The sequence below is a fragment of the Pinus tabuliformis genome, chromosome 7 (genome assembly GCF_031772625.1).
Source record: "Pinus tabuliformis cultivar Carrire ecotype Pingquan chromosome 7, CPIR1, whole genome shotgun sequence".
In the NCBI taxonomy this organism is placed as follows: domain Eukaryota; kingdom Viridiplantae; phylum Streptophyta; class Pinopsida; order Pinales; family Pinaceae; genus Pinus; species Pinus tabuliformis.
Genome location: NC_142293.1, coordinates 1,272,272,431 through 1,272,284,570, shown reverse-complemented (window position 1 = coordinate 1,272,284,570; position 12,140 = coordinate 1,272,272,431). Strand labels below are relative to the sequence as shown.

At 36.1% G+C, this 12,140-nt stretch overlaps 2 pseudogenes; both read left to right on the top strand.

Annotated features, from left to right (window-relative positions):
• Positions 1–291: 291 nt before the first annotated feature.
• Positions 292–1,037, top strand: LOC149252095 (cytochrome P450 750A1 pseudogene; annotated as a pseudogene).
• Positions 1,038–1,383: 346 nt separating this feature from the next.
• LOC149252094 (cytochrome P450 750A1 pseudogene) lies at positions 1,384–2,122 on the top strand (annotated as a pseudogene).
• The last annotated feature ends 10,018 nt before the right edge of the window (positions 2,123–12,140 follow it).

The following is a 12,140-nucleotide window of genomic DNA, read 5'->3' as shown; positions in this document are numbered from 1 at the left end:
ACGTCATATTAGAATTCAATTAGCGCTCCTCTTTTAAGACGGTGTGCGCTTCCTATCGTGGAATATTACAAGAGGATGAAATCGTTATTCTTCGGTGTGCGCTTCCTATCGTGCAATATTACGAGAGGATGAAATAGTTATTCTTTTATTATATCATATTTTTATTATGATAAATGATGTGTGCTGTATTTTTATATTTAAAGGGAAAGCTGACTCACACTGACCCACTGAACCAGGAGACGGCTTTAAAAACCAGAGCACCTTCCTTTCCAAACATAGAGTGAGTTCGATATGGCTTCTCATAATTTGCCCCTCTCTCTAGCTTTGCCGGCAACGTTACGAGTAGTTCATGAAGAGGCTGCCACAGTAGCTATTCTTTGTATATTCTCGTCTTTCTTCTTCATTTGGTTGTTGCACAAGGGAAGGATTAGTGGCACATTGCCACCAGGCCCTCCTGCATGGCCCATCATAGGAAACCTCCACCAAATGAGACTCCCCGCTCATCGCTTTTTGAAAGGCCTTGCTGACAAATATGGTCCCATTTTTTTTCTCCGCTTGGGCTCCGTCCCTGCAGTCGTAGTTTCTTCTTCTGAGCTAGCCAAACAGTTTCTCAAAACTCATGATTTGATCTTTGCCAGCCGACCTCTAACAGCCGCTGGGAGATTAATGTTCTTCAACTCTAAAGATGTGGCATTCTCTCCGTATGGAGATCACTGGAAGAAAATGAGAAAAATATGCGTATCACAACTCCTAACTGCCGAAAGAATAGAGTCCTTCAGGGGCGTCCGAGAGGAAGAGGTATCTGCCGTGATCCATTCAATCTGGGAGGAGAGTGAGAGAGGAACAATGAGCGTGAATGTGAGCAAGGCCATCACTACTGTCAACTCCAATATAATCTGGCGGATACTGACTGGGAGGAAATTTAGTGACGATGATTTGGGTGGCGATTTCAAAGGGTTTAAGGATCTGCTGGTAGAGATGACAGCTGCGATGGGAGAGTTCAACATTGGAGACTTCATTCCGTATTTGGATTGACTTGATTTGCAAGGTATCAATCGACGCCTCAAGAAGCTCCATAGAACATTCGACGGATTCGCCGAGAAAATGATAGATGGGCACGTTAACCATTTCCTGGCCTCCTCCTCCAATGGCCAGAAAGAGGCAGACGCAGAGCCTAATGGTCATGACTTCGTTGATGTGCTGCTCCGCATGGCGGAGACCGACGGCAATATTACACGGGAAACCATGAAGGCCCTTGTGCTCGTATTTATCTTTGGATTCTGCCCTTTTAGTATTATTTATCATCCTCTTTCTTGAATTTCAGTCAATCATCATCTCTATGGATTAATTAGATTTGTACTCGCATGTGTATGTGTGCAGGACATGTTCACGGCCGGGCAGGTTCCTACGTCAACTACGTTAGAATGGGCAATGAGTGAGCTGCTCAGACATCCCCATGCAATGAAGAGATTGCAGGAAGAAATCGAATCAGTGGTTGGCCAATATGGTAAAGTAAAGGAGTCGGATTTGGCAAGCATGAAATTCCTCCACTGTGTAGTGAAAGAGACTCTCCGATTACACCCACCGGGGCCTCTAGCTGTTCCTCACGAATCTGTAGAGGCTGTGACGGTTGGAGGATACTACATACCCAAGAAAACGACGCTAATGGTAAATTTGTGGGGTATAGGGAGGGATCCCAATGTGTGGGGCAAATATGCTTCCAAAATCAAGCCGGAGCGATTCATGGAAAACGAAAATTTCAGTTTAACAGATCCATCAGACATCAGCATGATACCGTTTGGGGCGGGCAGGAGAGGATGCCCGGGGATTTCCATGGCTGTTACTATTATTGAACTTGTATTGGCTCAGTTGTTCCACACGTTCGACTGGAGAGTTGAGGGCGGTCCGTCCCAGCTGGATATGACGGAAACGTGCCGGCTGACGGTTGCCAGACAAGTTCCGCTCTGTGCTTACCCAACGTATAGTGCCACAAGACAAGGCACTGATTCTCCTTATTTGCGGTAATTTCACATGATATGGCTTATGATTTAAGTCGTTGTCACTCTGATTTTCTACATCTAATTATGAGTGGATTATTATAAGTATGAATAAAGATCAGATTGTCCTTGTAATCTTGAGGAGTACTTTAAATATACAACTGGACAATATACTTTATATATATTGTATGGCGTTATCAAGGTCTACGGTACATGTTTTGTTATATTTATTAAATAGGTATAGATTGAAATTTTTAATCCATAACTTTTGGCTATATGAAATTTACAATGAATATTATTAGAAACTAAATTTCTTTATATCAATATTCTTTTATATTTTATTGTTTTTCAAAAGTCGTACTTAACTTAATTTTATGATTTAGTATAGATAAATTTACTCCCATTATAATTAAGTTAATTAAAGTTTATAGCGAATTCTATTACCTAAAATTGGATATGACCAATCTACATCCATTTTAACTACGGATCTATCAAATTTTGAGAGCGATTAAATCTCGAGCTGCAAAACATTTTTTTAATTCAAAATTCAAGAAAAAGTTTGCACCTCGAGCAATTCTATCCCTTTTTGAACTTGATATACCCAGAGTTAAGATAGATCTAGGCTGGTTCGAGTCGTGTGTGGCCATAGAAAATTTGTTGAACTTGGAATTATTTTAATCATTTTAATTATGCTAACTATGTCTTAGATAAATATGAGTATTTTAATTTTAATTTTTTTTAGTTACCTCAATTTGTTGAGATGAGAGAGACTGTTAACCATTAGAATGATGAAATACAAATTTTGAATACAATGTGACAATGTAATAGTGTTGAATGATAAAAAAAGTGGATAATAATAATGTAGTCAATTACAAATAGACTTTGTTGTTAGCAATCTCAAATTATTTTATTCAGTTGTTTTTATTGTCACACTTGTTAGTTTTGCAATATTTTCATATCAATCATATCGAAATGGCGTTGAAAGTGTACATCATTGAAATCTTTAACTCGAGTTATTGTAGTAAACTTCTTGGTCTCCAATACTAAGAGTAGCTTTCCCAAAAGTCAATCATTGTGACTGATGGAGTGTTAAACCCCAAGTAAGCTTAAATAGTAGTTGTGTTCTATTATCTTGTTCGAATGCGAAGTGACTAACAATGTTGAATGATGGAAGATGGGAATAATAAGAATATAGTCAATTACAAATAGTTTACAGATTTAAGAAGCAAACATTTTATTTAATATGAAAAATCAAGTATTTTATCTATGGTGGAATTATTATAACACATAAATCAATGTACATTGTTAATAATATTTTTGTACTTACACTGAAATGAATGATTATTTTTAAATTAATGTATATTGTTTATCTAGTTATATTAAATATGAAATCGACATCTACACTGAAATCAATGCATTTAGTGCACACAATCAAATAGGATTGGAAATTGCAATATACACTGAAATCAATGCATTTAGTTCAAGCAATCAAATAAGATTGGAAATCAACATCTACACTGAATCAATGCATTTATTCCAATCAATCAAATAGGATTAGGAATCATCATCTACATTGAAATCAATGCATATATTTAAATGAAAAACCAAAGTATTCATGACTTTTTAAATCAAACTTATTTCCCCTTTTCTAAAAGCCTCACTTATTCTTCCTCTATTGTTAATAATGCTCAACATTATATAATACTATATAATATTTTTATTTGTCTATATGTGTCTGTTTCTTCTTATTCTCTCCCCCCTCCCCCTTCTCTCTCCCCATCTTTCCCCTCCATCTATATCTATATTTTTGTACATATATGTTTCTTTGTTTCACTATCCCACCCCCCCAAATACACATGCTCTCTATCTCCATATTTCTATATCTCTCCCTCATTGCCTCTCATTTATAATCTCTTCTCCCTCCTCTCCCCCCTCCATTTATATATCTATATCCATATGTCTCTCCTTTGTCTCTCTATCTCGCCCCTAAAACATAAACACACTCTCTCCATATCAATGTATCTCTCCCCCCCTCTTTCTCCCTCTCTCTCTCTTTCTCTCTTCCCTCCCACTCTCCTCTCCCTCTATCTCTTCCTCTACACTCCCACTCCCCTCTCTCCCTTACTCTCTCTCCATGCCCCCTTGTCACTCCCTCTCTCTCTCTCTCTCCACTTTTATCTCTATATTGTCCTTCCTCATATATCCCTATCTCTCTCACTCAAAATCCATATCTCCCTCCCTTGCTCTCTCCTTCTCTAACTCAAGTCCTCTCTCTCCCTTTCTCTCCCACCTCCTAGCGTCTCTCCCTCATCTCACGCTCTTTCTCTCTCACCATGTTTGTCATTGTCTCCCTCCCTCTCTCCTTCTCTCCCCACTCCATCCATATTCCTTTTTTGACTCTCTATCTCACCCCCGAAGCATGCTCACTCTCTCCATCTCACCCTTCTCTCTCTCTCTCTCTCTTTCTCTCTCTCTCTCTCTCTCTCTCTCTCTCTTGCCCCCTGTCCCTCTCTCCATTTTTTCTCTCTTTGTCTTTCTTCTTCGCTTCCTCTCTCTCCCCCTCCAACTCCATCTCTCTCTCCCTCCCTCTCTCCTCTCTCTAAAGTCCTTTATCTCTTCCTTCCTCTCTCTCCCTCTCTCTCTTTCTAACTTTGCCACTATCTCCTTCCCTCCCTCCCTCCTTCTCTCTTTCCCCGTCTCCCCCCCTCAATATTTCTGCATCCCTCTATTTCTCTCTTCCCATTCTATCACTCTCTCTCTCCTATAATTCTCTCTTTATTCCCTACTCATCTCCTCTCCCACACTCTCTCTCCACCTTTCCCTTCTCACTCCCTCCGTGTTTTTATCATTATCCCAATATTTCTTTGTTCTTACCTGCCATATATATTCGAAGTTAACACATATTCATCTGTAAACTTCCATGACTATTCCATTGGATAATTAATCACAACAGATTTGATAAAATCATACTTAAAAATCCAAAATATACAGTATTACAGTTTTATATCTCTTTACATATGTAGATTAATACTAATAGTGTTTTTATGCAAATTAAAATTATGCAGAAAATAAAGAATGATAAAATAAAAGCTCACAAACACATTTAGAACACAATATGTCATATGTAGAGATTTAAGAAACTAATAATACACACTCAGATTCATAAAATAAATATCAGACATATATGGAGCAGACATGGCGGAAAAGGCCCCAGCCTTACAACATTCCTCACATTCTCATTATTAATCAATTCAATACAATGTACAAAGAATGATAATAGTACAAATAAACCAATGAGGAAGTTGGTCTCAAGATAGTAGGTCTATCTTGGACACTATGGTTGACAAAATATCTCAACAACGCACTAATCTAGGAGCCTAACTAGTTGGAGAGAATCTCTCAACGAACTAAGCCTAAACTAACTCCTAACCATGAGGAACAAACTCAATCTAGAAAGCTAAGATTAAATCCTAACTTTCATGATTTTAATTAATTTCATTATTTGGACTTAGAATTGTTTTAAATGTGAGAGTGAGGCTAACATTCCCCCCCTCAATGATAATTTCAAGTTAAGAACTAGGAACCATATTCCAAGTTCTCATGCTAAAACTGTTGATCCTAAAAAAAAAGTTGCCTGAAAAACTGCCAAAGCTGGATGCTGAAAAAACTCAAATCTGAAGAGAACATGAATCAACTGCATGTCTGATTCATCTCTCAATATCGCTTGACAACTCCATCATGTCCAAGCTGCAAAAGGATCCAACTGTCCTTTGCTTGAAACCAGCATCCTATGGCCATTGACAAAATGTGATGAATGCCCGCTGGCGTATCTACTGATGAGGATCTTCTACTAGCTGAAAAAAAACTCACTGTTGCTTTTTTTGTGTTTGAAAACTACTCACTGCTGAATTTGTTATCGACTGCCCACTGGGGAATTTGTTGATGCTCACACGTCGATGAAAATGCCCACTGGCTTCTTCACTGATGTTGTTGAGACTTTCAGTCTGACAACCACTATCAATTTCATTAACATTTTCCCCCCTTTGTCAGCTGAAAGGAGAGACAATCTTCTTGAAATTATTTCTGAGTTCTGAACTCCCCCCTTTCAGGGTTAGGAGTGTTTCACTAGTGTACTCCCCCGTTCAACTACATAAGAGTATGATCTTCATTTTTACTGTTGGATACAATATGTGTGAGTGAATTTGATTGTACAACTTATACAATCTTCTGATCGTGGATGACCATTCCCAAGGATCAATCCACGAATAATCTATCTTCAATATGGTTGATTGTTGTTGTTTTCTACATTGTGTTGATGAATGATTTGACCTGCCATAATGGTGACAAGGATGAAGATCAAGACATTGATCTTCTAGATGACGGGTTCTTTGATAATGAAGGCAATTTGGTTTGATTGCAACTTCAGTTTGCGTGTATTTTTGTTTGTCTGAAACTATCTTATGGCTTATTTATGTTATTGGATCAAGAAATCCTGCACTGATGAACTTGATTGACTTAGAATAATCAGGGATATGCAAGTTGTTTTCATCTTTTTTTATTGCTTTGAAGTTCTTCCCATGGATTGATGATTGGTTTGGAAGAAAGTTGAACTAGATCAGGGACCACTTCAACACTTGAAGTTGGTTGGATGAGTGGCTTGGAATCGAAATTTTATCTTCATATGTATGGATGAAAGACTTGGAAACATCACCCTTTTGTTGCAACTCATCTCTTTGAAGTTGCGTCTCAAGTTGAAGAAACTCAATCATTTCATGTGCTTGTTGAAGATGCATTTGAATATTAGCAAGATTTGTTTTGTTGATGTTCACCATGTCGCCAGCCGATGATAAAATCAAATTGTTAAGAATTTGGGACAGTTGAATGTGTGTCGGCATGTTAGCTTGGTCACTTTGAATGCAAACTCGCTTGTATTGTTGCTTATTGTTTATGTGTTAAACACTTTCTAGAGTTTTATAACTTGGTTGCTTGAACTCTTGATTTCACGCTGGCTTAATGACGATTGCTTTTCTTGAATGCTTCTCTCACACTTTGTGAATGCTTCAATCAACTTCACACTAGCTCGTTTGTTGTAGATGTGGTGCTCTGAACTTTCGCACTTGATTTTGACACACTCACTTGCTTGGTTGTTTGAATGACAGACTTTCTTGCTTGGTTGTTTGAATGACACACTTGCTTTCTTTGATTGGTTGAATGAGACACTCACTTGCTTTGATTGTTTGAATGATGATTGCTTTCTAGATGGCTTGCTTGAACTTGCTTGATTTATTACTGACACTTTGTGCTTTCTTGAATGTACTCACTGAATGTGCGGATTCTAAAAAAGGAAGAGTGTCGAACACTGTCCAAAATGCACCCAAGAGACAAATGACAAGTTCAATCTTGATGACTCAGTTGAAGACTTACTTGACTTAATGCATTCACCTTAAAAATTCAAATTAGGGTGTCCCAATTTGGAAAAGGAATTGAGACATGAAAAATGTACTTCTTATAAGAAGTAAAAAGAATAAAATAAACTAAGCATAGGCTTATACACCATGAGATGGGTGTTGTACTGCGAGTTGGTGACAGTAGTGAAATGTGAACTAACATGCTAATATGTATTTTTATGGAGGTTCGTCATAAATGGGGAATTTGAAATTTCTTTCTATTACTATAGGTTGTCAAAAAGGAATAATTTATGTTTTGAACAGTGATGCTTACAAATATGCATAACATGTAAAACAAATTTGACCTTTTCATCCATGTATGGGATTGAGTTGCTTCAACTATATTTGAGGTTATATTTTTTTAGCATACATGCATGGGTTATTATTTGTCAATGATAAACAGGGAAAGTATGCATGAATAACTTATGACTATTTTTAAGAGTCGGGTTGGATAAGGAAACTGAAGGATATTAATCTTTACTATCATGTGGAAAATCTTATAATTAATTTGTCATTGCACACTGTGTACCATAATGAACAAGTGGCTTAAAATTGATGATTGTCTGGTTGAGTGGTCATTGAGATAGACATGTTTTGGAGAGAAACATACTAATATCCATGCATAATAATGATTCATATGAATCTTCCATGTAAGCACATGTTTGTGAAGTATTATAGCCTTGTAACAATATTGTATTTATCATTTGGATGATGATAGAATGGCCTTGGTGTCAAGTATCCATTAGAGAAAGAGTCGTGAGTTAAATTTAAGCTATACATGGGTTCCTGGTATTTTCTTGCACTTCAAGATGAATCCCTGTATTGGTCTTAGATTTGTTAGTCTACCTTATGGTCTCTTACATGTGGAAAGGATGTAAAAGTCATCATATAAAAACCATGAAGATGGTTGCTACCCCAATGCCCATCTAAGAGGAGTATCTTCTACAGAAGAGAAGAGCATGATTAACCTAAATATTATGTTGGTAAAGTATAGTGTGGAGTTCTTGAATTATTGAGGGAAGGATGACTATAATTATACTATTATTTTGATATTATTGCAACCACATGACATAGGAAAAAGACTGCAAAATAATGGCACTTGAACAATATGATATAAACTATCAATTGGTTGTATAAATGAACCATGTTCATGAAAATTTCTTATAAACTAAGCACACTTGTTCTATTTCACCATAAATAGATAAATGAATGTTTGGGATGATACTAACATAGTGGAAAACATGTGGATAAATCTTATTTCATGCAGGTGATGCCATGAGGATGGTATGATGGGCTGTAGCACATAGGGTACTATGTACAAGCAGTACATATGGTACTTGTATGATTGCATATGTTAGATGATTAAAACATGATATGTATATCGGTGTGTATAATAGACCTTGTATGCAAGTTTTGAATGAAGGCATGTAGTGGAAGTCTGGTAGGGAAAACGCCCTGGAGGGGGCACAACAAAAGGAATCAAGAAGTGGTTCCAAGATAATTAACACTAGGTTAATTGCACTATGGAATACATATGATTATGATGAGTATATGTGGTTATTATTATATATAAAATAACCTGATTATGATATGTTATGCAAATATGCCAGCTGATTTGTTGTATGCAAAGGAGTTTCAGAAAGAAAGTGCTCAAACAAGAACATAAAGTCTTGGAGGAATTCAAGGAGAGAACATGCATTCTTCAAATAATATGAATAATGTGAAATAGTTTCTTTAGTATTATTGAGTAAAAAATCATGATATTGATCGTAGTTAAATTTTTTTATCTATAATTTCTCTCAAATTGTTTGGCAACAATGTTATAGGTAGCCATGGCTAGATATATTCTGGGAGCACTCCTTGTAACCAATATACATTAGAAGCCTTGCACCATATGGAAAGGACATGAGAGTTTTGGATTCACAAACCATCTACCTATGAATGAGGACATGCAGTGATACACCGAGGACAATGTAAAGTTTAACAGGGGCAATATGTAACACCCCTCCCTTGTGTGTTAGATTATGTAAACCTAAGTTGAGAAAAGATAGGTGTGATATGTAATATTGGCAAAAAAATATGTTATTAAATAAATTAATAAATAAGTCACTTGGAAAAGTGAGGCACCAAGAGATGAGATTCTTGCTAAATCCCATTGAGGAATGGGATATAGATAAATATTTCATGATAAAGCTTCTAGATGTGATTCTAGATAAGCTTGGAATGATTAAAGATAAATATCCATGAGATGGATTGGAGATAAACATCCATCAAGGAAAAAACATAAAATCTTTGTGGGAGATAAAGACAAGCTTTTATGACAAAAATCCTCGTGGGAGATAAAGACTAGATTTTCCGAAAAAGAACAAGGAAAATGGAAAAATCCATAAAACTAGGATGCTGCTAATGGAAACTAAATCATGAAAGAGGGTATTAAATGAACATTGCATAGATCAATTGGAGGTAGTTGATCCATCTGGAGAACCTCAGCTCGGGGGGGCGATTAGAGGTGATTCATGGTTGGGTGGTGGTGCTCCGCTCTCCAAGTGATGTTTTAGTTGGTTTCATGACGCGTGGAATGTTCTGTACGATGTTTTCTTCCCTCTTTATTTCAAATTCATTTATCTTATAAAGGAAATTGCATGAGTTTTCTTAATTATGAGAATGATTGTATATTTACATGTGAGCGATATATATGAACATAATTGTCTTTGTTATTGGATTTTATGATATCTCTTATATGAACGCATGTGATAGTATGGATCCTTATGGCAGTCCAAGATGAATTAGTAGAGGAACGTAAAATGTGAATTGATGCATTAATGTATATGCTGCCACTTATGTGCTATTTTGATAATGAATCACTATGCATGAGGAAGTATAGATAAATAATTATGTTCTAATGCTTGACACTTTATAGCCTAAGGTTCAGAATATATATGTATTTACATTATGGAATGATTGCATTTATGGTGGGCTTGTTGTGCATAAAATATTAGTGTCAGTGTTCCACTGACTACACCGTAGAAATTGGGCAATAGCAACTGCACTGCATGTGCGTTAATGTTTCTATGAAGGCTTCAGAGTACTGTTAAGTCTAAATGCTTAATTTCATTATGCCTAAAGGTTAACCCATTGATGGCGTTGAAGAATTCTTGTTGTATAGTATGCTTAATAATTGATCCGACATACAATTTCTATTGAGGATATCAAAAGACCACACCATGGACCCACGCATGGGTTGTTTACCTTGTTTAAATAATTTACATGGTTTCATGAATGGTAGTGTTCATGTAATAACTACAATTAGTCCACTAGTGACTACCCTCAAATTCCAACTATAATTGAAACCAAATTTTAAGTTAGTGGAGCCTAACAGCGAAATTTTCAGGTAGGTTCACGAGGTACGTTACATCCATGAAACTGAAGATGGGAAAATTTCAGGTACAACAAGTTCTGCGTGGTAGTTGCATGGATAATGAGGGTATTGTTATTATGCTAGAGATAAAAATATAATCTCTATATTATTTATTTCGATGATATTATTTTCTAATTGATCAATATTAGGAGAATGTCTAGAGTGGTTATGAAAATTAGTGGCTTTCGGGTTTTGTGTTGATTTGAATAATTACTACAAATATCTTGTCTCTACAAGTCCCAAGAAAAAAGAGTTTCGCTCTAAGCATAAACATGTAATTAATAGTTGAGAATATTTTTCTCACACTGATGGGCCTTGGAGGAAACAAGTTGTCAGAGAAGAACTCTAAGGACCACTTCATAATAATGGTGCTCGAAGTGATAGAAGTACACTTCAACCAATAAGTTTACTTGCAAAAATAATTAACAAGAACTCCAACCAAATTTATGTAGACAAGCATCGTAAAGCTGAAATACTTAGTAGTTGAAGAAGTTATTAGCAAAGGAGGAACTTAATACCACCATATTACTGTTGATGTTGAATTTCTTTATAGATTGTCCTTGCATCTAGCTCTACGCAATCATTTACAATATAAAATGAAATCTACCATATGCACATATAAGAATACCTAGACCATAGAGAAGAAGTCATAAGCCAAGTTATTAAGAGAATAAAATACCTTGAACAGGTATTTGAAAATGATTTTACATAATAATTACCACACAAAAATAATTTAAAAAGACAGACACACCAATAAGTCAATGGAAAACGGGATCTAAAATATCTTCTTAAGCTAATGGATAGATTTAAAAAACAAAAAAAATACAACTTCTGCCAACCACTGTTATTTTGGAAACTTCTATAGTTGAGCAAGACCTAACTAACAAGAAACGTGAAAACCCATAACAATAAACACAAGCTAATTCATTTTCCTCCAATGGTGCATCAATACGAATACATTGTGACTCATCTATAGTAAGCATAAGCCACCGTTGACTTTATTATGCATCATCTTTACACCTACGACAAAAGATTAAGATATCCAATTACCAATTATGTGCAAAGGCACTTAACACTTGCGTAGAAGATATAACAAAAAGTAAAGTAACACTAACTAATTTAACATCATATTTGTGTGACACCCTGAATGAAAACCCCAACATTTTACTGTGTGAATACCCAAGTCTTTTATTTAAGATCTTAATTTCATTATGGAACAAGATAACATCCTTTTTGACGTTTTTGGTTTGTAACGGGCATATTCTCAAGGTGATATCA